General features: G+C 43.0%; 1 protein-coding gene across 6 annotated transcripts in view; it reads left to right on the forward strand.

Annotated features, from left to right (window-relative positions):
• Positions 1–1,244: 1,244 nt before the first annotated feature.
• ZNF217 (zinc finger protein 217) overlaps positions 1,245–24,687 on the forward strand; it is a 48,030-nt gene continuing 24,587 nt past the window's right edge. For 3 of the 6 annotated variants that reach the window (XM_061209618.1, XM_061209617.1, XM_061209616.1), the window contains exons 1-3: positions 1,245–1,328; positions 2,704–2,806; positions 13,550–13,629. The gene's annotated coding sequence lies outside the window, so the exon portion shown is untranslated. Of the gene's footprint in view, positions 1,329–2,242; positions 2,284–2,703; positions 2,807–13,549; positions 13,630–16,943; positions 17,126–17,392; positions 17,464–24,687 lie in introns of those variants that run through there. The other 3 variants (XM_061209619.1, XM_061209620.1, XM_061209621.1) reach the window with 3 other exon arrangements.

Below are 24,687 nucleotides of genomic sequence, written 5' to 3' on the forward strand. Positions count from 1 at the left end.
TCGCATTTTAAGGTACCTAGGTTTATCAGAGCATTCTGAGGATTCACTACTATTACACAGCAATAAAAACATCTCATGGGACTGTCAACTCTTTTTAATTTCTTTTTGGTAAAATAAATGTTAATTTGTTTTATTTCAAAGGTAATACAGGCATATAAGAGAAAATATTTCGAGAAAAATAGGAGGTAGAAAAAGGTCATGCATATCCCATGATCAAAAAACAACCATTTAAAAAATTTTAATAGAAAATTTGAAATGAACATAAGAATAGAGAGAATAGTGAAGCCCCCATGCCCAACCTCAGTTCTGCAGTTTCAAGATGTAAACCACATTTGCTTCAATTCTCTCCTTTTTAAAGTTTGCTAAATATTATAAATTCCAACATACCAGGCCATTTGTCTCCTATACTCTTCAATATATATCTCTAAAAAATATGTAAATTTTTTTCTAGTAACTCAAAATGCCATTATCACAGCAAATGAATGAACAATAAGTCCTCAGTATCACATGATGCACAGTCCGTACTAAAATTTCTGTGATAAGAAAACCAATTTCAACAGTTTTACATATTCTTATATGCTCTTTTTGCTTACTAATAAAAAGACATAGTTTATTAAAAATATGATTTTGCATCTTGATTTTTTTTCCATTTGCTATTTTAACTATTTCCCAATGGCATTATTTTTTAAAACTTTCTAATTTCAAAATGGCTATGTGCAAAAGTGGGGCATAATTTGGATGATTAGCTATTCCTCTGTGTGTTTCCACATGTATGTGGAGAGAGAGGGTGTGTGTGTGTTTTTCTTCCCCTTATATTAAGTCTTGTTGCCATGAATGTCTTTGTTCATAACACCTTTTCCTTGATTAGGGTTATTTCCTTGGGATTGATTTCAGGAGTGTTATTGCTGCACCCAAATGTATGAACATTTGTAAGGCCCTTGACTTGTCTCACTGAGTTGTTTACAAAAGGACTGTACCAATTTACACTTCCACTTACAAAGGATGACAGAGCCTCTATTAAAATGTTTAAAGGCAGTGCTTTTCAGAGCTCTTATAAATCATTGGCTAAGGCTAGCTCATGTGTCATATGGTCATAGCCATCTCAAAATAAATAAATACACATTTTCTATAGCCATAAAAACCTGGCAAGCGCAGACTGCCAAACAACCACAAACTAACTTTGATTAAACAAGGAAACCGGTCTGCTTGTTGAAAATGTGGTAATGAGATAGTTTCCACCCAGCCGGGAAGCCCAGTCGTGGAGGGGGAGGGGAGCCTGCATTTCTTCTTGCCTCTCTACCCATCCTGGAGAAGGTAGAAATGAACAGGTCAGCAATCTCTTCCTCTACGATTTTTTTTTTTTAAGCTGAGTGTTTTATTTGTTTCCATATGGCTGAGTTGATGATGCAAAAATACGATTGAAAGCGGGTTGAAAACTAGCAGAAAACTTCTGGTGGCAGGCGTTTCCTGTAAACGCAGCCCCATGGTACGGGGTAACAGAGGATTAAGGCAGAGCCATTTTAGCTTGGATTCCAAATTCTACTTTGTTTCCTTGGGGACACGTTGTTGTTCTTATTCCTTGACTTCGGATACAACTGCTTCAGAAACTGTTTATTTCTGTTCATAGCCTTCTTTTCTTTAAAGGACATAGCATATCAGTTACAAATCATTATAGCAAATTCAATTGTATTTGTTTGGAGAAATTTATGTGACAGAGTTTTTGGGGTTTTTTTTTTTGAAAGTAGGGAGAAAGAAAAACTATCTCGTTACTGTTGTGTTTGTGGGGGAGGAAAAAAAAAAAGAAGGAACTTGGTAAGAAAATACTTAGCAGGATGGTCTTTAAAAGCCCAGGATCTGAATCTTTAATTCTTTGCTTTTTCTTTGCTTTTCTTTTTTTTTGAAAAAGTTCAGGAAAGATGGTCCTATTATCCTCATTTGCTTTTATACTGTTTTCATCCCACTCAACGTCGCTGAAGCTGTTCCTCAAAGCAAGTGGGAACAAAACATAATCTCTTAAAATATTTTTAAGAGGACATGCAGGCTTGGTATTTGTAAAAATATGTCAACAAAATGTGCTAACGACGTTTGAAAAAAAGTTGTCAAAGAGGCCAAGGAGATTAGTTAAGTAGAAGGGCTGATTTAGGACAGGGAGAGGGATGGCTAATGTCGTTTTGGCTGACATTTACTGACTCAGTTTTAAGGTTTTTAAGGTCTCATCACCATCAGCCCATTTAACCCTTAAAGGCGCCTGATGCATTGAGGACTATTATTCCCATTTTACAGGTGAGGTAGAGAGGCTAAATCATCGGGCTGAGGTCCCCCAGCAGCTGAGCAGTGGAGTCAGGATTTGGATCCAGGAAGCCTCTGGAGACTGTATTTTATTCAGTTCCGGTTTCTGGGAAAACTTGCTGTGTTCGTGTTGGGAGCTGCTGAAAGTGAAGTGGTGAAGTAGCTGGTTTGGGATTAACTATGCTCCAGAAATTTAGGGCAACTGTCTTATCTTTAGTCTAGACTCAGGGATTTTTTTTGGTCACTCTATGCCTGTCAAGGGTATGGCTCTGACCTTAATCTCCTCTCCAGCACTTCTCCCAAATCCCAATATCCTATTGGAGGGCGTGGCTTGAGAGGGCACACCTAAAGTCAGGAGATTCTTCTGTTCCACATCCTTTCCTGCTGCCACTAACCTCTGACCTCCTCCTTCAGGGGTCGCTCAGGCCTTGCTTGACCTTCAGTTTGGAGAAGATGCCCAAGGAACACTGAAAGGTGGGTTGTCTCCGAAACTTCCTGGAGGATCACCCAGATTGAGGTATGTATCTTTTTTTCCAGGGAATTCCACTTACTTAGTCTACCTTGGGTGGGCACTCAGATGATTGAAAGTGACTCAGTTCTGGAGAGGACAAATCCCTCACCTCTATAAACACACTTCTCTTCTCCAACCCATGAATAAGTACCCTGGCAGGGTCCTGCAGTGGGTGAGCTTCTGTGACCGTGGGCAATAATCTTCATAATAATAGTGTGTCTTAATTAAATGTTTACCATGTGCCAAATTCTCTGCAAAACATTTTACAGGTGAGGATTTATTTATTCCTCTTAAATACACTTGTCAGTGAGTATTCTTACCTCCATCTGTAAAATGGGGAGAACAGAGGCAAAGAGAGCTCAAGTGAGGTGGCAAAGGTGGCACAGCTGGGTAGTCCAGAGTCTTGGTTTGAACCCAGTTTTATGAGCTCAGCCCTTTAACCACTATCCATATGACTGCTCGGAGTTGCAGGTTTCTAATCTGGGCGAAGGGGGTACTGACTCTGCCTGGGTATCCAGTAATGGTGCATACAATGTGCTTGGCCTGTAATAAGTGCTTAATCAATGATCCCTATTATTACCCTCTGGTCTCCTAAGGCCAAGGTCAACAACTTAGGGTAAAAAAGAATGGCATGTGGCAGCATGGGGTTTGGAATTAGACGGGGCGAGAATTTCACTTTATTTTTGTGGTAGCACCTCCAGGAAGTTAGAGAAGTTAGTAAGTCAGAAAGTAAGTTAACCTCTGATGGCTATAGTTTCCTCATCTGGCAAATGAATTTAAATATAGTTAAATTTATATATACATTTACATTTCTATATATTTACATAAATATAGATAGGTTATCAGGAGAGCTAAGTAACAGCTTGATTGGATACATTAGGTGTGGAGTCAAGACTCTGGCACATAGCAGGGGCTCAATAAATTATTTTATTTCTCCCTTCTTATCCTTTTTATCTCTTCTATTGCTATTGTCCTCATTATTGTTGTTGTTATTGTAAAAGTAGCCTGAAAATATGAACACACTTAAATATCTGAGTGATTTCAGCAAAGGAGACTATCTGCTTTACTACTTTAGAAGTGCTCTTAATTTTATCATCTGTTTAATAAGCCTCTTAATACCCCAGCCAGGTCATCATTCCTCTGCTCAAACCATTCAGTGGCCCTCAGGCTCATTCAGATAAAATCCTATCTTTACAAAGTCCCAAAGGCCCCAGGCAATTTATATGCATCCCCTCCATTCTCATTTTCTGATTTGTCTCGTCTTACTTCACGCCAGCCACTCGGCCACCATGCTAGCTGCCTTGTAGTTCCTTGAGTCACTGGATACACACTTCAAGGTCTTTGCAGGCCAACCTTTTAGCCTCTTTCCCCAGAACCCCACATGGCTCCCACTGGAACCCTATTCAGATCTTTACTCAGATGTCTCCACCTATGAAGTCAACCTGCAGTAGACATTTTTTTTTTTTTTCTTTTGGCCACTTCTTGGCATGCGGAACTTCCCTGACCAGGTATCGAACCCGCGCTCCCTGCAGAGGAAGCGCGATCTTAACCACTGGTCTGCCAGGGAAGGCCCAGACTAGCCTATTTAATATCCCCCCGCCTCCCACACCTACCCCTTCCATTTCCTGACCCCTTCGCTCCCCTTATTTTTCTCCATAGTACTTAATTAACACACTAGAATGTTAAATGTTAACTTTGTGAGGATAGGCGTTTTGATTGGTTTGCTTTCCTGCGGCATTCCCAGCACCTAGAACAGTGCCTGGTACACAGTAGGTGCTTAATAAATGTTTGTTGAGTAAGAGAGTAAATGCATGAGTGAATGAAAGAATTCAGGGAGCATATTTATTTAATTAAATAGAACAGCTAAATATTGAGACACTTCCTGTGTGCCAGCAACTGTGACATGGAGGAAACTGGCCTTCCCTTCAAGGAGCCTGTGATTTATTCAGGTGGGCTAAGCATAATCCAGCAAATGTCACAAAGGAGGGGTGAACAAACAGTGACTGAACAAAGAGAGGGTGGTGGCATTTGGAGTGGTCCTTGGGGGGTGGGCAGGATGGCTACAGATTGACTTTTGCACATACATGGCACACGTATTTGGAGAGATTCAAAGTGACAGTGGGACAGGAAGCCATCACAGAGAAAGGAGATAGGTAAGCAGAGAATGGTTTATCAAATGTTTATCAGAAGGCAGTAGATGGAGATACTAAACATTTTATTCCCTGTTTTTTTTTTATTTCCCAGTGTATTCAACACAGTTTGGAATTTCTTTTTAGTAGGCATATGAGTTTGCTTTACATGTAAAGAAATTAAAATATTTAGCTATCACCAAACTGTCCTGGATCCTTGCCCACACTTGAGAATTAACCAGCTTTTATTTGTGTATTTCCATATATATATTTCTTATTTATTTATTGAGATATAACTGACATATAACATTATATTAGTTTCAGGTGGTACAATATAATGATTCAGTATTTGTATATATTGAGAAATGATCAGCATATATATATTTCGTATGATGTGTGTGTACATATATATTTACATTAATATACACATACATATATACATATGTATACATAAACATATGTATGTGTGTATTAATGTAAATATATGTGTACATGTATACGTATATATGTATATGTAAATATATATAATATATACACATAAATATTATATACATATACATGTATTTCCTTTGGAAAATATATAATTGTGTGTGTCTTTTTAAACAAAAATGGCATACGTTTTTGCAGCTTTGTTTTTTTTCTCCACAATGTCTTGGTGATCTAGCCACACCACTTCATTCTTTCCAACTGCTGTCTATATTCTTCAATTCGGATATACCGTAGTTTATGTGGCCATTTTCCTTTTGATGAACACATAGGTTGTTTCTAGTTTTTCACTGTTATAAACAATGCTGCAATGAACATACTTGTGTATGCTTCTTTAAGTACCCGAGTGATTATTTCTCCAGGGTAGGTACTGTAATTATATGCTTTTCTGTTTATTTATGTTTTAATTTGTTTAATGTCTATTTCTCCGATTAAAATGTAAGCTCCATGAAGGTAGGAATGCAATTTGTTTTGTATCTCATTCTTTAGTTACTATCTAGCCAAGTGCCTGGGACAGAGGAGTGCTCCCAAATAAATATTTATGGAATGAATCTGGCTGAAAGCTTGGCTGGGGCCGTAGTTTTGTATCCTAAGAGAGGGAGGTATGGCTTCTTTTGGTAAAATTGGAGATTTTTGCACGGGACAGTGGCAGGATGGTTATTTGTGGGGTTCGGGAAAAAGTATTCTGGGTTAGGAGGAAGACAGGTACAGGAGGACCAGTTAGGAGATTACTACACAGATCAGAATGAAACAAGAAACAAGGACTGTGGAAATAAGAAGGAAAAGGGTGCATTGAGAGATTTTGAGACGATAGCATCTGTAAGACTTGCTAGCTGCTGAGCTCTGACAGGCAGTGTGAAGGAAGGCATGGATGTTTGAGACCTAGTCTAGGATATTTTCATCTTACAAACCTATATTGCTTCCCAACTCTGTGAAAAGCACTCTGCTAATTGCTGTTGGGATATACTTTGCATGACCTTTCTCCCCTACCTTCAAAGGAGATTTGCAGACTGTTGGGGAAGACAGGCCGAGTACTCAGGGACACCAGGAACGCCAGGGAGTGACTGAGGTGGGAGGGGACTAGCCCCGGGGCAATGGAGTAAAATATGGCTGTTCCAGAATGGGGGGAGGGGAGGCACATTGGGTGAGGAGGTTTCAACTTTGCCCTGGAGCCACACACGGCTGACTGGTGAACATTCAGGAAATAGGGTGTCAAGCAATGTGCATCAGTGCTGATTTCTATTTATTTATTTATTTATTTATTTAAATAAGTACCTGATTATTTTTTATTTTATTTTTAAAAAATATTTATTTATTTATTTATTTATTTTTGGCTGTGTTGGGTCTTCGTTTCTGTGCGAGGGCTTTCTCTAGTTGTGGCAAGCGGGGGCCACTCTTCATCGCGGTGCGTGGGCCTCTCACTATTGCGGCCTCTCTTGTTGCGCAGCACAGGCTCCAGACGCGCAGGCTCAGTAGTTGTGGCTCGCGGGCCCAGTTGCTCCGCGGCATGTGGGATCTTCCCAGACCAGGGCTCGAACCCGTGTCCCCTGCATTGGCAGGCAGACTCTCAACCACTGCGCCACCAGGAAGCCCTATTTATTTATTTTTAATTTATTTATTTTATTTATTTTTGGCTGCATTGGGTCTTCGTTGCTGCGCGGGGGCTTTCTCTAGTGGCGGTGAGCAGGGTCTACTCTTTGTTGCGGTGCGCGGGCTTCTCATTGCGGTGGCTTCTCCTGTTGCAGAGCACGTGCTCTAGGCGCACGGGCTTCAGTAGTTGTGGCACGCGGGCTCAGTAGTTGTGGCTCGTGGGCTCTAGAGCGCAGGCTCAGTAGTTGTGGCGCACGGGCTTAGTTGCTCCGCGGCATGTGGGATCTTCCCGGACCAGAGCTCGAACCCGTGTCCCCTGCATTGGCAGACAGATTCTTAACCACTGCGCCACCAGGGAAGCCCCAGTGTTGATTTTTAGGTGAGGAAATTTAGGTTGGTGACAGAGTTGAGGTTTGACGTTGGGTTCAAATGGCCCATTGGCCTTAGTCCTGAAGACAGGGAATCAAACTGTTAGTTGTGTGACCTCAGTCAGCCTACTTAACTCTTCTGAGCCTCAGTTAACTCTTTTTTAAGGAAAGGCAGTAGTAACTCAAGGGGTCACGATTGATCAGATTACAGCTGGTGCCAGGCACGGCGATCCGTGACTGCTGTGATTCTGTGATCCTACCCTTGGCACAAGGAGAGGAAAATGGGGGCTTGAAGTAAGAGAACTGTAACTTCTTCATGTTTGCTGTGGCCTCTGTTTAACCAGGATGAGATCCTTCAGGAGATAATCTCTCAAGGAAGAAACACTTGAAGTTCAATAGTTCTTTCGGTTTTACTACTATTTTTTTTTCCCGTTGGCATCCCAGTGCTTTTGGAATAAAGTCCAAAGTCTTCACAGGGCCCACCAGATCCTGCCAGAAATTTTGTCTTTATTTTCAGAGACGTTGGGAGTTTGGGGCAGGGCCCTGATGTGATCACATTTGACTTTTGAAAAGATCAGTGCAGATTGTGAAGAGCTCAGTGTGACAGAGATGTGATCATCTGCATCTCTATCAGCTGCCAATCAGGGAGCATATTTATTTAATTAAATAGAACAGCTAAATATTGAGACACTTCCTGTGTGCCAGCAACTGTGACATGGAGGAAACTGGCCTTCCCTTCAAGGAGCCTGTGATTTATTCAGGTGGGCTAAGCATAATCCAGCAAATGTCACAAAGGAGGGGTGAACAAACAGTGACTGAACAAAGAGAGGGTGGTGGCATTTGGAGTGGTCCTTGGGGGATGGGCAGGATGGCTACAGATTGACTTTTGCACATACATGGCACATGTATTTGGAGAGATTCAAAGTGACAGTGGGACAGGAAGCCATCACAGAGAAAGGAGATAGGTAAGCAGAGAATGGTTTATCAAATGTTTATCAGAAGGCAGTAGATGGAGATACTAAACATTTTATTCCCTGTTTTTTTTTTATTTCCCAGTATAGTCAACACAGTTTGGAATTTCTTTTTAGTAGGCATATGAGTATGCTTTACTCTGCAAGTTCAGAATCCACTTTCATCACAGCTGTATCCCTGGTATGTGGGGAAAATGCTGGGCCCATTACTCGGAGAATGTAATGAGATAGTAGATGGCAGGCACCTGGCGCACAGCATTCATCCTCATTTTGCATCTGGTATTTTAATGAGCAGCTACTATGTGCCAGGCATGGTTCAAGGTCCTGGGGATACACCATGAGGTGTTGGGGTGAGGCTTGGCCGGTGTCTGCACAGGAAAGGAGGCCATTGTGATGAAGGACAGTGAGGGAGGGGGGAAGGGGGGGAGAGGAGCCGAGGTGGAGACCTAGGCAGGGGACCCGGGTATGAGGAAGGTCGTGTATCTGTAGGTAAGGACAGAGGCCCTAGAGGCAGGTGCTGGATTTAGACGCCTGGCTCTGCTGCTTATTGCCAGCTACTTAATCTCTTTGTGCCCACGTTCTTTGTCTATAAAAATGGAAAAATATTGGCCCTGCCTTGCAGGGTCGTTAGGTGGATTAAATGAGTTACAAAATGAAAAGCACACATGAACTCAATCAACGTTAGAGCTTATCAGCTAAGCCTCTCGGCACGCTGGCCCTGTTTCTGGCATAGAAGTTTTTTGAACTGTCAGTGGTTTAGTCCACCCAACCCATCCCAAGGCAGAGAAACGCAGGAGGCTCTGCTGGGTGTGAGTTTGGACAAGTCCCCACTCTTGATGGAGTTAACAGTCTGATTCAGACCAAAAAATGAAAGAAAATAAAATTCCTAACCAACCAACTATATAAACCATTCACTACACCAGTTATCTCATCCAAAAGGGAGAGAAAAGTGAGTTCAAAGACTGTGAATGCTCTTTTAGCAAAGTGCGGGACCTCTTGGGTTTCAGGTCTGATGTAAAGGTCATCAGGGGAGCTGAGTTCCAGGTGTACCCAAAGGTGAGTCCAGACACAAGCAGAGCCCCCTGCCGAGTTGACACTCAGCAGTCAAGACAAGAGTCATGGTAAAAACGACCCTTTGCTGTTATACAGCACGGAGCTTCCCCATGGTATGACAGGGGGCAACCCCACTATCCAAGGAGGCAGGTCGAACAGAGATTAGAAGCCTCATTTTACAGATGAGAAAACTGAGCCAAGACCCCAGTGACTGGCCTGAACACCCAAACTTCAGGTCCCTTTTGGCTGGATCTCACTGCGGCTGAGTTCTATGCATTAGTATTATTTCTATATTCATTTGTCTTGAACACATTTATTGATCGCTGCAATAGACAGACATCATACTAAGACTTGGAGATACAGCAGAGAACAAATCACAGTATCATGTATTTCTATGGAGTTTAGACTCTAGTGGGAGGAGGACAGGCAGAAATAATTACTATAATGTGTGATGAGTATAATTGCATTGGTTTGAGCTCGGGGGGTACCTGGCAGGGGTGCATGATCCAATGTCGGTGGCTGACCCAGCTCTCTACCCACTCTTTTCTTGGCTGACCCAGCTCTCTACCCACTCACTCTTTCTTCTCCATCTACATTCCCTTCCTGGAGAGTCTCATGCAATTTCTATGATCTTATGTATTCATTAGTGGTGGAGGACTGTGGGAGAAGGTCTGAGGTTGAAATCTAGAAATAATTTCTGGACATCTAAATGGAGCTGGAGTAGACAGCTGGAAATATATTTTGGGGTTTGAGGGGAGAGGTCTGGGTGGGAAATATATAAATTTAGGAGCCTTATAGATGGTATTTTGAGCCATTGGACTGAATGAAATACTTAGGGAATGAGTAGGAAAAAGACCAGGCTCCAGCACTGGGCCCTGGGGCACTTCAGAGTCTGGAGGTCAGGGGAAAAGAACCAGCAGAGGGGACGGAGAAGGAGCAGCCAGTGAGGACTGGTGGAAATCAGGAAAGCGCGGTGTCCCAAATCAGGGGGAAAAGTGTTTCAAGGAAGAGGAAAGGGCTGACTGTATCGAGGGCTGCAGATATGGCAAATAAAATGAGAGCAGAGAATTGACCATCTTTGATATCCTACTGCTACCAGAGTCAAAAACCAGTCCTTGGGACTTCCCTGGCAGTCCAGTGGTTAAGACTCTGCGCTTCCACTGCAGGGGGCACGGATTCTATCCCTGGTCTGGGAACTGAGATACCACATGCCTTGTGATGCGGCCAAAAAACCAAACAAAAAAACCCAGTCCTTGCCTCTGTCTTTACAAGGTCTTGCCTTATTATTTCCTTGTTCCCCTGTCCTCACCCGCTGGGCCCCGATGCGCTGGCCTTCTGGCAGTGCTTTCCCCGGGTCAGCCTGTCTTCTGCCCTGTCTTCTGCCTTCTCACCTTGTGCTCCCTGCCTTAGTGTGCTTTGCCACCCGACTTCCTGGAGGTCTCTGCTCCTCAGGGAGCCCCAGTCCAAAAAACAGCAGGCACCTTCCCCTCGCCACTGAGCCTGTGTGTTGTCTGCCTCCCTCTAGAAGGTAAGCTCCAAAAACGGAAAGAACTTCGTTTGCTTTGTTTACTGTAAGCTCTAGCTCCGGTGCCTAGAACAGTGCCAGGCCTGCAAAACTCTGGGCTTACAGGCTTTACACAGTGTGCCTCAATTTTGCCAAGAGTCTTATGAAAACAAATACTATTTATATAAATAATATAATTATATTATTATATAGTTCTTCCAGTTTTATTGAGATATGATTAACACATAGCATTGTATAAGTTTAAGGTATACAATGTAGTAATTTGGTATATGTATACATTTCAAAATGATGACCACAATACATTTAATTAACATGAATCATTTCACATAGTTACAAATATTTTTTTTCCTTGTGATGAGAACTTTTAAGATCTACGTTCTTCTACAAGAGTATATTGATATTATACAGCACAGGGAATATAGCCAACAATATAATAAATTTTTTTTTAATTTAAAAATTAAAAAAATTTTTTTGGCCGCGCCACATGACATGGGATCTTAGTTCCCTGACCAGGGATGGAACCCGTGCCCACTGCATTGGAAACACAGAGTCTTAACCACTGGACCACCAGGGAAGTCCCTATAATAACCTTAAATAGAGTATAATCTACAAAAATTTTGAATCACTATGTCATATACCTGAAACTAATATAATATTGTAATACTGTAAATCAACTATACTTTTTTTGGGGGGGCCACACCAAGAGGCTTGCAGGATCTTAGTTCCCTGACCGGGGATTGAACCCACCTTAGTGAAAGTGCTGAGTCCTAACCACTGGACCGCCAGGGAAGTCCCTAAATCAACTATACTTCAATTTAAAAAATTTAAAAAAAAATTTACCTCACCCTTCCCCGCCTCCTCCATCTTCTTCTTTATCACACCATTTTATGGATCAGGAATTGAAACCCATGGAGATTAAATAGTATTCCAGGATTAATGCAGCTGTCAAGAGGTTGGAGCAGGAATGTTTGAGCCCAAGATTGGATTATTGGAGAGAAGACCTTCCAACACCTTGTCAGAGGGCCTCCCCCCAGAGAGCCCAGAGTTTAAACCTCTCAGGAGGAATAGAAGCTGATTTCCTGAAAGACTGGAGAGATAGAACTAGGCAAAGGGAAACACAGGGCTGGAGCCTCTGGGTCAGAGAGAAGGCCTTGTGGCTGGAGCTTAGAGCTCTAAGCAGAGGGCTTGCCAAGACTTGAGGCTGGAGACTTAGGCAGGGGCCAGATCTACAGGGTTGGCAGGCAGGCTCTGGAGTTTGTTCTTTTTCCTGAGGCAATAGGAAGCCATTAAGCAGGGTGGTGACACGATCTGATTTACACTGTAAAAGATCTCTTGGGCTATGGGTGAAGAACATAACCAAGGCAAACCTAGAAAGGAAGAAGCTTGGAGACACCTTGGTATATTTGGAGGAGTGAGAGATCGTGGTGCTGTGGAGTAGCCTTGTGTTAGAGATTTGAGATATATTAAGATAGAAATTATAGGCCCTGCTGGTGGATTAAAGGTGTGTGTGTTTGTGTGTGTGTGTGTTTGTGTGTGTGAGAGAGACGGGGGTGGGGCTGGAGATGAAATATCATAGTTTGACTTCCAGGTTTTGGCTTACGTGGGTGGATGGAAGATGGTTCCATTTACTGAGATGATGAAAATTGCATTTCAATAGATGTTAGTTACTTTCCTCTTCCATCACCTCCCCCTCACCCCACAGCTCACCATTTGGAATATTAGATGAGAATAAAAGCTTTAAAGAGGTGCTCCAAAAGTTATGTGACCCATGTAATTTATTTTTCTTCTAGTTTTATTGCGAAGTATTCAACATATGCCATTGCGTAAGGTTAGGGCGTACGGCATAATGATTGACTTTTCACAATCACGAAATGATGACCATAGTAAGTTTAGTGAGCATCCATCATCTCATATAGACACAAAATAAAAAAAAAAAAAGAACAACTTTTTCTCCTTGTGATGAGTACTCAGGATTTACTCTCTTAACTTTCATATATAACATACAGCTGTGTTAATTATACTAATCATGTTGCATATTGCATCCCTAGTACTTTATATATATATATTTTTAATTGAGGTATAGTTGATGTACAATGTTATATAAGTTTCAGGTGTACAACATAGTGATTCAAAAATTTTAAAGGTCCATTTACAGTTACTATAAAATACTGGCTCTATTCCCTGTGTTTACAGTATATCCTTGTAGCTTATTTATTTTATACATAGTAGTTTGCATCTCTTAATCTCCTCCCCCTATCTTGCCCCTCCCCCTCTTCCCTTTGCCTACTGGTAACCACTAGTTTGTTCTCTATATCTGAGTGTTTCTTTTTTGTTATATTCTCTAGTTTGTTTTATTTGTGACCCGTGTAATTTTTAAAGAAAGTTTACAGTGACATTTTGAGTGGAGTCAGCCTTGGAAAACCATCCAGGATATTGGAGAAGATGCACAGAAGTTGTGCTTGTAAAGTGGGGCAGGGTACTCACCAAACTTGCCAATGGGGCAGACACAGCCATGATTGGTTAGTCAAGCTGGGATTGCATCTAAACCTCTATTTATACTGAGCCTTATTCTTGGCCCCTCCCTTTTTTGGTTTGCTTATAAAAACCAGCAATCACATCTCTTCCAGTATTGTTCTGAGTCAGGTGGACCGGCCAACTCAGGGAGAGAAAGCCTCCTGGTTCCAGACCCTGCCTCCACTTCTGCAAGGTAATTTCTGCTATTTATTTTTATCATGTATTATTATGATGTTTTGTAGGGCGTTTAAAATTGTGAGATGACTTGAATGGGATGAAGAAACTTAATAGGAAAGAGAGAAGTTTGGTGTTCCCTGGAGTCGCTGGTGATCCCTACTTCATTTAGTGCATTCTGTCCTGTTAAAAGAGCTGCCCTTCTTCATTTCCTTCTCAAATGTCCCTTGTAGTTTGCAGAGCTGGCAGGTTTGCCTAACTTTTTCATTTTCTTTTCCTGCTAACTCCTCACTGCAGTTTTTCAGGTTTTCCTGCTCTGAACACTGAATTCTTTTAAGTCTGTGTTGGCTCCGTTTCAGCTCCAGGGATTTACATACAGTTTCCAAATCGTTTCTCTATAATAGTTCCACAGTAAAATAAATACTTGAGAAAATAAGAAGATCATAACGGCATCCTCCTCTGCTAATGAAGGCTAATTCTCAAAAGATGATTCCAATGAATGTTAAATATAGCAAATTAGAAGGGTTTTTTGTTGTTAGATCTGAGAATGCGGTGGCAGGCAGGAGCTGGAGAGAAAATCAGAAGTTAACTAAAGCCAGAGGGCTCCTATCACTGGGATTAGATCAGAGATAATGGTGCGATTTTATAAGCATACACTGGGAAATAGATCTTAAGGAGGGCTGGTCTGTTTGGATAATTGTGAAAAATGAGGTGTAGGTGATGTGCGTCGCATTAAAAAGAGGTGAAGTGGGGTCTTTCGCTCTCTCCCCGAATAACGTGTGCCGAGCATCAGCTCACATTTGAAGGGACATTTCTGGTTCCATTGTTTGTGTCGCCTGCGTCTCTGCAGCACCTGACTCCTTTAGAGATAGTCTAGCTGGGGGGGGGGCGGGGGGGGCGAAACAGGATTATGCGTGGGCGGAGCTAAGTATATGGAGACCAACGTTCGATTTTCGATTTTCATTTCATACGATAATAGTGAGTTCCTGGCTTTACTACAAAACCGAATGTTCCTGGCGTCCTCCTGTTGCTTTTGGAGTTTTCATTCTTAATTGTTTTAACTATACACGCTTTCCAAGTAAATCTTAAGTGTGGGTCTCCACCTTCTAAGGGGCCGAATGTGTCCCACAGACGCCCTTACAGCGCATTCAGATCACTCTATGTCCATTTAAAAACACAGTATGTGTTTGCAACCCAGCACTCAGCCATTGGCAGAATTTTTCAACGACTTCCCAGTTTTGTTGGCACGTCTCCAGGAATAAGGTTCTTTGTAATTCTTTGCTCAAACGTTAAGATCGCCTATAAAACGCTTAGCGGATAGATCAGTTAATAAAATTACTTTCAATTTGAAAATCTACAAGGTAATACGGTTTTTTTGTTGTTGTTCTATTTTTTATTTTTTGCCGGGCGGGGGGGGAGGAGAGAGAAACAGTAACTAACAAACCATATGATGCTATTATGCTCACAAAGTGGTAGTTTTGTGAGGGCATAGGGAAAAGTACCATTTTTTGCTCAGAAAATAATTCAGTAGCAACAAGGTCTGAGAGCCAGGAGCCTCATTGTTCTTAGTGAAACGATTATTTGTCAAAACATTTGTTTCCCTATTCCGACTGAAAAGTTTGGACTTTTCTTTTTGCTCAATTTTGACACTAGGATTTTTAACTATCAGTGCTATTGTGTTTACAGCTTTCAAGGTTTCAGAGTTCAAAGGTTATCTATTAACATGTAGAGTGAGGCTACACTTATGTGAAGACTCAATTTGGTTTCACTTGTTCATAGTTTCTTTGTTTTGTAGCAGTGCCCGAAGTCATTTGTTTTGGTAAGTTAAATGAAGTTTCTTGTTTAGGAAGAGTGTGTCTATGGACTGTATTTTGGTATGTGACTATAAGACTTTACAAAATATTTTAAAGAAAGATATTCGTCTTCCCTGAGAAAAGGAACTCTAGTACTAGAAGTGATCAATATCAGTGTACTTGAGTGAGGGAAAAAAAAAGAGTTCTGGCTTAAGAATCTACTTCTGGAACTGCTAATTAATTAAGTGTGAGTAAGTAATTGGTTCACTTCCTTTTTAAAAAAGACTAACCAGACCATATGTGGGGTTAGTAGTTATATATAAAATGACAGCAAAACATCACACTTGGCAAATTCTTCCCCTTTGCTGAGAAACTGTCTCTCAAGTTCCATTTCCTACTTATTAAGGATTGCACTGCTCACCAGCAGAGCATTTATGTAGGGCTTTTTTTGTCCTGATTTATTAAATATATACTTTAAGGGCCTTTCTTGATATGTTTTAAGTTTTTCCATTTTGGATACACCGAAGGCCAATAAAAAAACACACAACAAGACAAACTTGGCTATTTTGTGGTGACTTAACGTAGCACCCTTTACTTTTGCATTCGTTTGCATCTTGGGGCAGAGAACTTGGTGGATGTGATTGTTCCTTCTTTGGTTCCTCCTTGGGGCTTACTTAAAATGGGGGAATATCACTGACCTTCGGAATCATAACCTTTTCTTTTTTAGTGAGCAAATAAAAAGAATAGTTGGGAAACGCTTTCAATTAAGGGGAGGGGGAAGGCTAGTTCCCCCCCCCCCAGTTTTAAGCCTGGTTTCATCCACGTGGATTTCTATCAAAGCCAAGTGGATTCTTGGCATCTAGGCCAAGTTTAGAAACCTCAAGTTATAGCAGCGCAAGCTCAGCCCTTTCAGAAAAATAGTAACAATTAAAAGTAGCTTTACGAAGATACTAATTTAAAAAATATTTTAATCATCTTATCTCATCGACCTTTCTCATGCTTGAAGAAAATCTGAAAAAATGTTGTTTGTGCACAGTTGCCTTCTAACCTACCCAAATGGGGGTAAAGGCTTTTCGTTTGTTGGTAATGCTGGATGACCCAGGAGTTCGGGCGACCAGCCCCTCCCCTAGCCTGGGCACACCTTGCATGGGAGGGGGAAGCGGCGAGGCAGAGGCCTGGAACTGCGCTTGCGCGCTGCCCTCGTGGCCCCCTCCCCGCGTACCTGTCACTGGACCCGCCGGGGCGCGCGCGGGCCACGTTAAGCCGGATGGCGGGAGGGGTGTGTGTGTGTGTGTGTGTGTGTGTGTGGGGGGGGGGGGGGTGAAAGGCGCGCGCGTGCGCGGGAGTGGCAGGGCAAGAACAGGGAGTGCGCGCGCTCGACCGCTCGCTCGCGTCCGCGAGGCGGGGGTCCGTGGCGGTGGGCGGGGCAGGGGCGCGCCTGCGCAGATCACGTGGATGCGGGGGCGTGGCCGAGGGCGTGGCCGGGCGGCCGGTGAAGGCAGGAGGCGGGGCGTCTCCGAGCGGCCGGGCTGAGGGAGGGCGCAACAGCTGCTCCCTGAGCACTTTCTGACCCAACAGTCCCCCTGCGCCTGACGCGCCGCGCCCCGGCGGCTCTAGGGACCCCCCGCGCCTGCACTGTCCTCGCGCGGACGAGTAGGGGGCGCCCGCGCCTTTGACCCCCGTGAGCACCCCCGCCCCGCTCACCTTAGCCCCGCGCCCGAGGTGAGCCCGGCCCCCAAATCCTCCGGGTGGGGGTGGGGGACGCTCCTTTTGGGGGGGTCTTCAAGGCGCGAAGCCCCGAGGCGCCCAGGGGGATGGCCTCGCCTCTTGCGCAGTGGCCCCCAGTCTCTTTTGGGGGGCCGGTGCGGGCGCGGAATCCGGGAGGTGTCCGCACAAAAGGCCGAGAGAAACTCCCCGTCGCCTCCCCTCCCTCTTGCCTTCCCCGCCCCCTCCCCTCCTCGCCTGCTCCCTCCTCATTCAAACCTCGGCTCGCTCGTGTGGTGTCAGTTCAGTCCCGGCCGCCGCCGAGCGAGGAAATGGCCGAGGAGCCGGAGCCGCAGGTAAAGGGGGCGCGCCCCCGGCCCGCGCGGGGCCCCAGGGGGCTCCTCGTCTCGCCCCTCTGGCGTCCCCCGAGCCCGCCCTCGAGTTTCCCGTGCTCGTTATCTCGCCCTCTCCCCGAACGGTTCCCCCGCCCCGCCAGCCTCCCCCCATTCCTACTCTCTATTCCGCTCCTCTAGGGCGCCCCCTCCCCTCCCGGCTTCTGAGCGATTCCACTGGCGAGAAGGTGTCGGGCGAGCCCCCGGTATGCACAGACTGTGTTTGACCATCACACTCACTCTGGGAAACAGTCTAGATGGCTTGGGGGCGGAGGAGTGCCCCTTCCTTGGGTCGGGAGTCAGGGGCCCGCCGGAGGGAGCTCGGGGGCTGCGTGGGGGGGTTGCGTGGGGGGCTGTTCCTGAAAAGTTGGGTGGCTCCGCCGGGCAGGTCTCACCGTTTGCCCACTCTGCCGTGGGGCGCGGGCGGAGGGGAGCGGGCCGGCGCGGGGTCCCCTGGTATGGCCCGAGAGGGGCCGGGGCAAGTTGGAAACAGCCAAAACAATGCGTCCTAACAGGCGTCCCCCGCAAACAATGGCCGGGACCGTCCGCACGGGCCGGGCGGAGGGCGCGTCTACAGGGGCCGAGGGAGGGGCTTGGCCTCGCCGCGGACCCGGCCACGCACCCCAGCCAGCCCCCCGGGCGCCCCCAAATCCGTCCCCGGGAGCCTCGGTCCTCTGCCCATCCCTGAGCAGGCGGTGCACCGGGCTGCGTTTCCTGGATGTGTAATAAGGTGTTTTTTTTTTCCCCCCTTTAATTTTAAAATATTTTTTTAACTGTTTTTTTTTTAATAACCCTTAAATGCTTTAAGAATATCTTTATCACTCAATTCTAGTGGGAGACGCAAAGCCAGCTGGAAGCAGAACTAGGAACTCTAAAGGGCAGGAGAGATTGAAATGTTAGCCTAAAAGTGTTTTTTTTTTTTAAAGGGAAGTTTCTACCAGGAGGCGCTGAGTGGCGAGACCGCTCAGTTTCAGATGTAGAGCCCTCTTCACTCTTGATTTGGCCCCAAAATGCGAGCCGCACGGGATGGGGAGGGAGAGGGGGAGGAGGGCGCTGCTGGGGGCCCCGGGAGGCTGGATTTGGGATGGCCCGGGCGGTCTTGCTCCGAGGGGGCCAGAACTGGCCTGCGGGGTGCGCAGGCCGCGGTACCTGCGCCCCGGGGATCGGAACAGAAGTTCAAGTCCCGGGTTGGAACCCACATTTTAGGATTCAGGGTAGGGCCACCGAGAACGGGAAGCCACATTCTTGGGCGGGCGGGTGGGGGTGGGGTGGGCGGGGGGGCAGTTTCCCCCCAGGGCTTAGTAAAGAGAGCAGGAGAGGGCCACCAGTGGCCACTTCTGGGACCCCAAGCAGCCTGTTAACACTTGGAGCAGTGTAAACTTTCTTTTTTCTCATTTTGTTGCTTTTTCCAAGAAAAGGATAGTCACTTCAGAGTTTGAGGCTTTGCTGTGTTGTTCCCCTTTGAAATTCCTTGAGCCTCAATTTATCTTTCTGGATCAGCCTATAGGGCTTGGAGCGTTAAGCTTGAACATTCCTTAACGTGTATTAAAGACAAGGCGGGTACAGTGGTTCTTTGGCCGGTCTGGGGTCCTATGTTATTGATCGCCGTGCAAACTAGCAGGTTTCCTAGTTTTCTAGATCGTTTGGAATCATTAAGGTGTATGTTTTAAGAAGCCTAGGTCTGATTTAGTTCAGGTTGATTCAATTATGTCTTCATCGCTTTTGAGTTGGTTGAATGAGTTGACATGAGATTAAGCCCAACAAAAGAAAAGGCAGGGTAACAGCAGCTGCCAGCCAGGCCTGGCCACTAGGTAGGGGTCCTTAGGAGGCCTTTACCTTCTCTTTTGTATGTGTCAAGAAGTACATTTAAAATGTTTTCGACTGTACTTTTACCCCCCTGGAATGGATGGACTGTCTTGATTGATACCAAATAAGACTTAAAATAGTGAATTTTGTAATATTTTGAGAATGAGTAATAGATCTAGATTTTCTAAAAAGCCTTCAGCGCAGTAATGACAAGTGTAGAGCAATAACCTAATTGCTTTTTGTCTGAAAAATATAACAGTCAAACCACTAGTTTGTGCTTGCTTAGTTAATGTGTGCTGAGAACTTTTAAGGTGTGTCCTTAATGGTAGATGACTTTTTCTGAGAAGTCCTGTTTATTTTAGATACTGTTTTGTTTAGTATTCTAAAGACTGTAGTAGTGTGTGTGCGTGAGTGTGAGTGCGTGCGTGTGTGTGTGTGTGTGTGTGTGTTTAATCCTGGTGTTTTAGTGGAAGTCGACCCCCACCCCACATTGCTGCCATTTTAAATCAGTTATATAAGTCCTGAATTCCAGAGGCAGGGACTTATTTAAAAATTCAGTTGTCAATAGCTACAGGCCAAATTTATCATTTATTTGGCTTGTTTGGTAGAATAGGGTTAATAATCCGATTGTTTGGAATTTTAATTATTTGGCGAGGCGAGGGAGGCTGCTCCTGTAGAATTGCACATTGATTTGCGTGCTGGAGGAGGGAGTAGGGGAAGATTATGACTTTTCTAGGTAAAGGACACAGACTTTTTTCTTTCGTGTCCAACTTCTTTCAGTCCTTTTATCTTCACAACACCGTCTAACACTGCCGTTTGACCTTTGCTGTGTGTTTTTGTTTTTAATAACTTGTGAGATCGAAGTTTAGTAGTTGTCTTGGGTTCATATTATTCCCTTTCACTTCTTAATCAAAAAAAGGAACTAATACACCACTTAGATAAAACTTGTAGAAAATGTTTTGCTCCTTTGTCCTGAAGAATCGATTTAGATAACAGCTTGATTTTTTTTTTTTTTTTTTTTTCCCAAGTAGGGGAGGAAGAGGGAGGGGTGAAGGTTTTGACTTTCCCAGTAAAGGTTTAAGGTGGAGGTTGGTCTGCCTTCTCTTAATAATCCTCCATTTTTGGCAGTGGAACTTCAGGGAGGAATAGCAGCCCCTGTTTTAATAAAAACCCCTTCCAGTGGTCCTTTTCAAGAGGAAATCTGGAAATAAGACTCAGTCATCAAGTCACTTACAAACTGATGAAATAATTAAGGAATATAATGGCCTGGCAAGGACAGAGTCCCTCTGTCTCCTCATTTCAGATAAATGCTAATCACTTCTCTCTCTTTTAACAACATTTATGATGAAATGGCCTGTTTTTGCCACAGCAGGGTTGCTTTGCCAACCCAGAGCACTCTTAATTCTGATACGCTTGATTAGAGCCTCAGGGGTCCCAAAAGATGTGCTGTTTTCCCACTTTGTAAAATTACATTCTTTTCTCACAGTTGTCGCAAACATGATATTGGTTGATAAGAACTTTTGAGTAGTTTTCATGAGTCTTTACTGCTTACAGTCTACTACTTTAAAAAAAAGATAGACTTTTATCTCTCAAGACTATAAATGGACCTTTTTTATGTTTTACATGAAGCTTTGTTTCCATTTGCTCAAAAAAAAAAAAAGGAAAAAAAGTCAATTCAGATCATTCCAGCTCACAGATGCCACTATGGCCTGTAAGGGTTTTTTAGGTTGCTGGGTATGACTTGTTTTAAATGGTTCATTTCTAATTTCAGTTTAATTGTGTAATAGTGTGTTTAATAGATGAATTGGAAAGGTGAAGTCAAAGAACTGAACAATGGCTATGTATTTTCAAGCTTCAGAATTACACAGTAAGAATGAAACACATGAGACAGTTGGATAAACTGATGAGTATTCATTCCTGTAAAATAAAATAAATGTAAGGAGATTTTAAGTTAAGTGACTTTATTTGGAATATACTGAGTAGTTTTCAAGTTGCTGAGGTGTGCTGCAAAATAAAAAAAAACCTGGAAGGTATTTACAGAACAGCCACTGAAGTGGAATTAGAGGAATCCAATCATATTAAATATTCTAAATAGTGAAGAGTTTAGTTACAGCATGTAAATGAAAGTCGTGACAGTGGAAGAGTCTTGATTTGTATGCCTCATCTTCAGATCTTTGGGGGAGGGGTGCTGCCTAGTTTAAATGCACGTGGAAGAAAGAATGAGTTACACAAAGACAGCAGGAAATTTCTTAAATCTGGGGGAGGGAAGCTTGATCATCATAGCTGAATGGCCTCATTTGGGGGCAGTATAAAACCTTCTGAAATGTTGGTGAAATGTTGACTTTCGGCAGTAAGGTGATCTGGATGATTTTTCTCCAACTGATACTATGGTTAGGCAAATTTGCAGTGGTATGTAGGGCAAAGGGTTGGGAATTGAGACCATGAGGGCAGATAGAAATCTGACTTTGAGGAAGTCGGAGGACAGGGACCATCCTTCCTAAAATCGGCAGCTATTGATAAGTAAGCTCAATTCTTGTATAAATCTATCTTCCCAGTAAATAGAGGGGCAGCCCCTGTCAGCCAGGAGCCACCACACGTTGCTCATTTACGCTTCGGGTTGGAATGCTCATTAGAACACTTTATATTTGAACATTTGTGGACGGACTCTTCTGAACATCCTCATAACTTCCTGCCCAGGGTAACAACATAACTGAGTTACTGGAAATTTGGGGCCAGTTTGGTAATTTTGTGATAAAGTTGAGAAATAAAATTACTAAACCCGAAAAGACAGCTGAATAAGTTGTATGAGAGAATTAGTTTAATTCTTTAGCCTTTGTCCTCGAGCTTTACCAGAGTTGCTCTTGGCCTGCAGGTCCTCCGCTTGCTATGGGAGAGCAACCCTGGAGTGAGCTGCTAGTTTTTTAATGGGTTCGTGTAATGTTTTGTGTGTTGGTGTTCATTAGTTTCTAGTGTGTCGGGGAACCTTCTGAATTTAAAATACAGTTCTATGGACTGGAAATGGAGAGTCCACATATGTTTTGTTCCTGAGTCAGCATTAGGAAGAACACTTTTTATATTTCCTACCTGTAACAAATCAGGATAACCTCAGAACAGTTCAGTTATACCAGAAGAAGTGTTTTTGTGTTTTTTAAATTAGTGGATAAGTGCTTTTCAGTTCAGTATATAAGTCTGCTGAGCAGTGATTGTATTAATTGAAGGGAGACTTTTTTTTTTTATTTTTGAAAGCAAATATGTGATTTGAAAGAGCCAGACATACAGCTTTAGTATTTACTCAACAGAGATGGGGAGGGGAATATTTAAATGTGGCTAAAGAAAGATCTCATGCCTTAAAAGGCATTGCCCTTGTTTATATATAATCTGAAGTTGGTTAAATTGGCTATAATTAAGAACACTCACCATTAGGCACCGTGGAAAAAGAGGTGTAGTTGTGTAGGGTAATGGGTAATATAATGGTTATAGTGATTTGTGTATCTGTGTGTGTGTTATATACACACAGATATACAAATATATATATACACACACGTGTGTGTGTGTGTGTGTGTGCAGTGTTTTCTTTGTAGAGAGTTAAAGAATACAGGTAGTTTTTTTTTTAGTTCGTTGAAATCTCTCTGAAGTTAGTCCTGTCCAAAATCTTTGCAAAATACTTAAGGTAGTACTGGTTAAGTGGTAATAACAGAAACTCACTGATAGCAGTGCTTAATCTTGCTTAAGTAAAATTTAAAAAATTTCCCTTATACTTCTTTTTTTCACGTCAAGATGGAATTTTTAAAAGCCAGTTTACAGGCCACAGTATCTTAATATTGATAATACTGAAACTAAAACTTAATATGTGGTGCTTTAAGTTCATATTAAGATCGTTTATCGAGCTTAATTAATTTAGGAGGAATCAGGCAGAGTTCTTAATCATGACGCTGAAATATGCTAGTAGGAATATATTTTTATCCTACTTTGGTCTCTAATCCCATGTAGCACCAAGCACCTACACAGAATTTCAAGAAAATGAGCCTTTATCCCATCGGATCTTCCCAAGCTTTGCCTTTGAACAATCATTTGCTTTCAAATAGATTGTAATGTTGAATGTAAACTTTGAATATTTTAGTCTTTCTCTCTCGCTTAACTTTTAAGCATCTTTCCACAGCTCTGTTAGGAGAGTTGGGTTGGCCATCTGCTCAGTGGGTGTGACCTTGGTGATTTCCTTGCAATAGTGTTGAAGGATTTAAAGTTGTAGGTTTTGATTGCCACTGTAGATTACTGTGTGGAGTTCTCTTCACTTGTCAGATTAAGGAAAAAACAGTATGTGCAAAATAGAGAAGGGAAACCTATAGAAAAACCGGCAGTTTCCTAACCACATCTTGGAGATAATTTTGAAGTTTAAAGGATACAAATGAATTGGCCGGAGACTAGTAGTTTGTTTAGACTGAATGTTTTAGTGATCATTTATTTGGACGCTGAGGTAACTTGGGTGGTGGTAGAGGGAGTAGATTTGTAGGACTACTGCAAATTACTTGGCTATAAATAGAATTTTTAAGTGTTTTTGACAGGTTTTGAGGACCTTGAATACCTTATTGCTCCATACTATGGTAATAAATATTCCATGCCAAGACATGTCAGATAACCTGTTCAGCCGAAGTAGGGATGTGGGGTCTCTAAAGGCGACAGTTTGAGTACAGCTGTACATTAAGAACAGTATTTCCAAGTTACATTGTCAGCAAGGTGGCATTCACCTCTAATTTACTGTGCTTAAGCACAAATTATGGTGCTTTTCGTTAAACGTTGTATACTGGGTAGTATCAATATTTGCTAATTTCAAGGTCGATAGGTATTGGCAGAATTCATAGGAAATTTACTTACAGATGAATATCTGCTTTAAAAAGAGATAAATGACCTAAAGAACACCAGACTTATATTCCAGGTGGTTGTAGCACTATGGTTTCTATTCTTGTCAAAGCTTATGTTGTGGTGAATTAAAAAAAAGTATCTACTTAAGTGATCACAATATAAATTAAACCCTAGTATTCGCTCAAAATATTAGGTTATACTGAATAATCTCTTGCCTTAGGTGCCTTAGGTGTGTCTGGCTGATGGTCAAGTGCTGTCATTAACCTGAGTAAAGGTTAAGAAAACTTGTTTTAGACGTTGAAAAACATTTTTGCTGAGTGCCTTTCAATAAGCTTCGTCTGTTCAGAATGCTCACTTTTCTGCAAACTAAAAGAAGTTAGACTGTAGGTGTTGGTTTATAACATCTTCCCTACCCCCTCCATCTCCAGTTCCTTGTCGAGACAGACAATTCACTTTATCAGCAGTGCCACTGGCGTACTGTTGACGTCCGTGTGCTCCATACGTGAAACGCCGAAAGTGCTG

The sequence above is a fragment of the Eubalaena glacialis genome, chromosome 13 (genome assembly GCF_028564815.1).
Source record: "Eubalaena glacialis isolate mEubGla1 chromosome 13, mEubGla1.1.hap2.+ XY, whole genome shotgun sequence".
NCBI lineage: Eukaryota > Metazoa > Chordata > Mammalia > Artiodactyla > Balaenidae > Eubalaena > Eubalaena glacialis.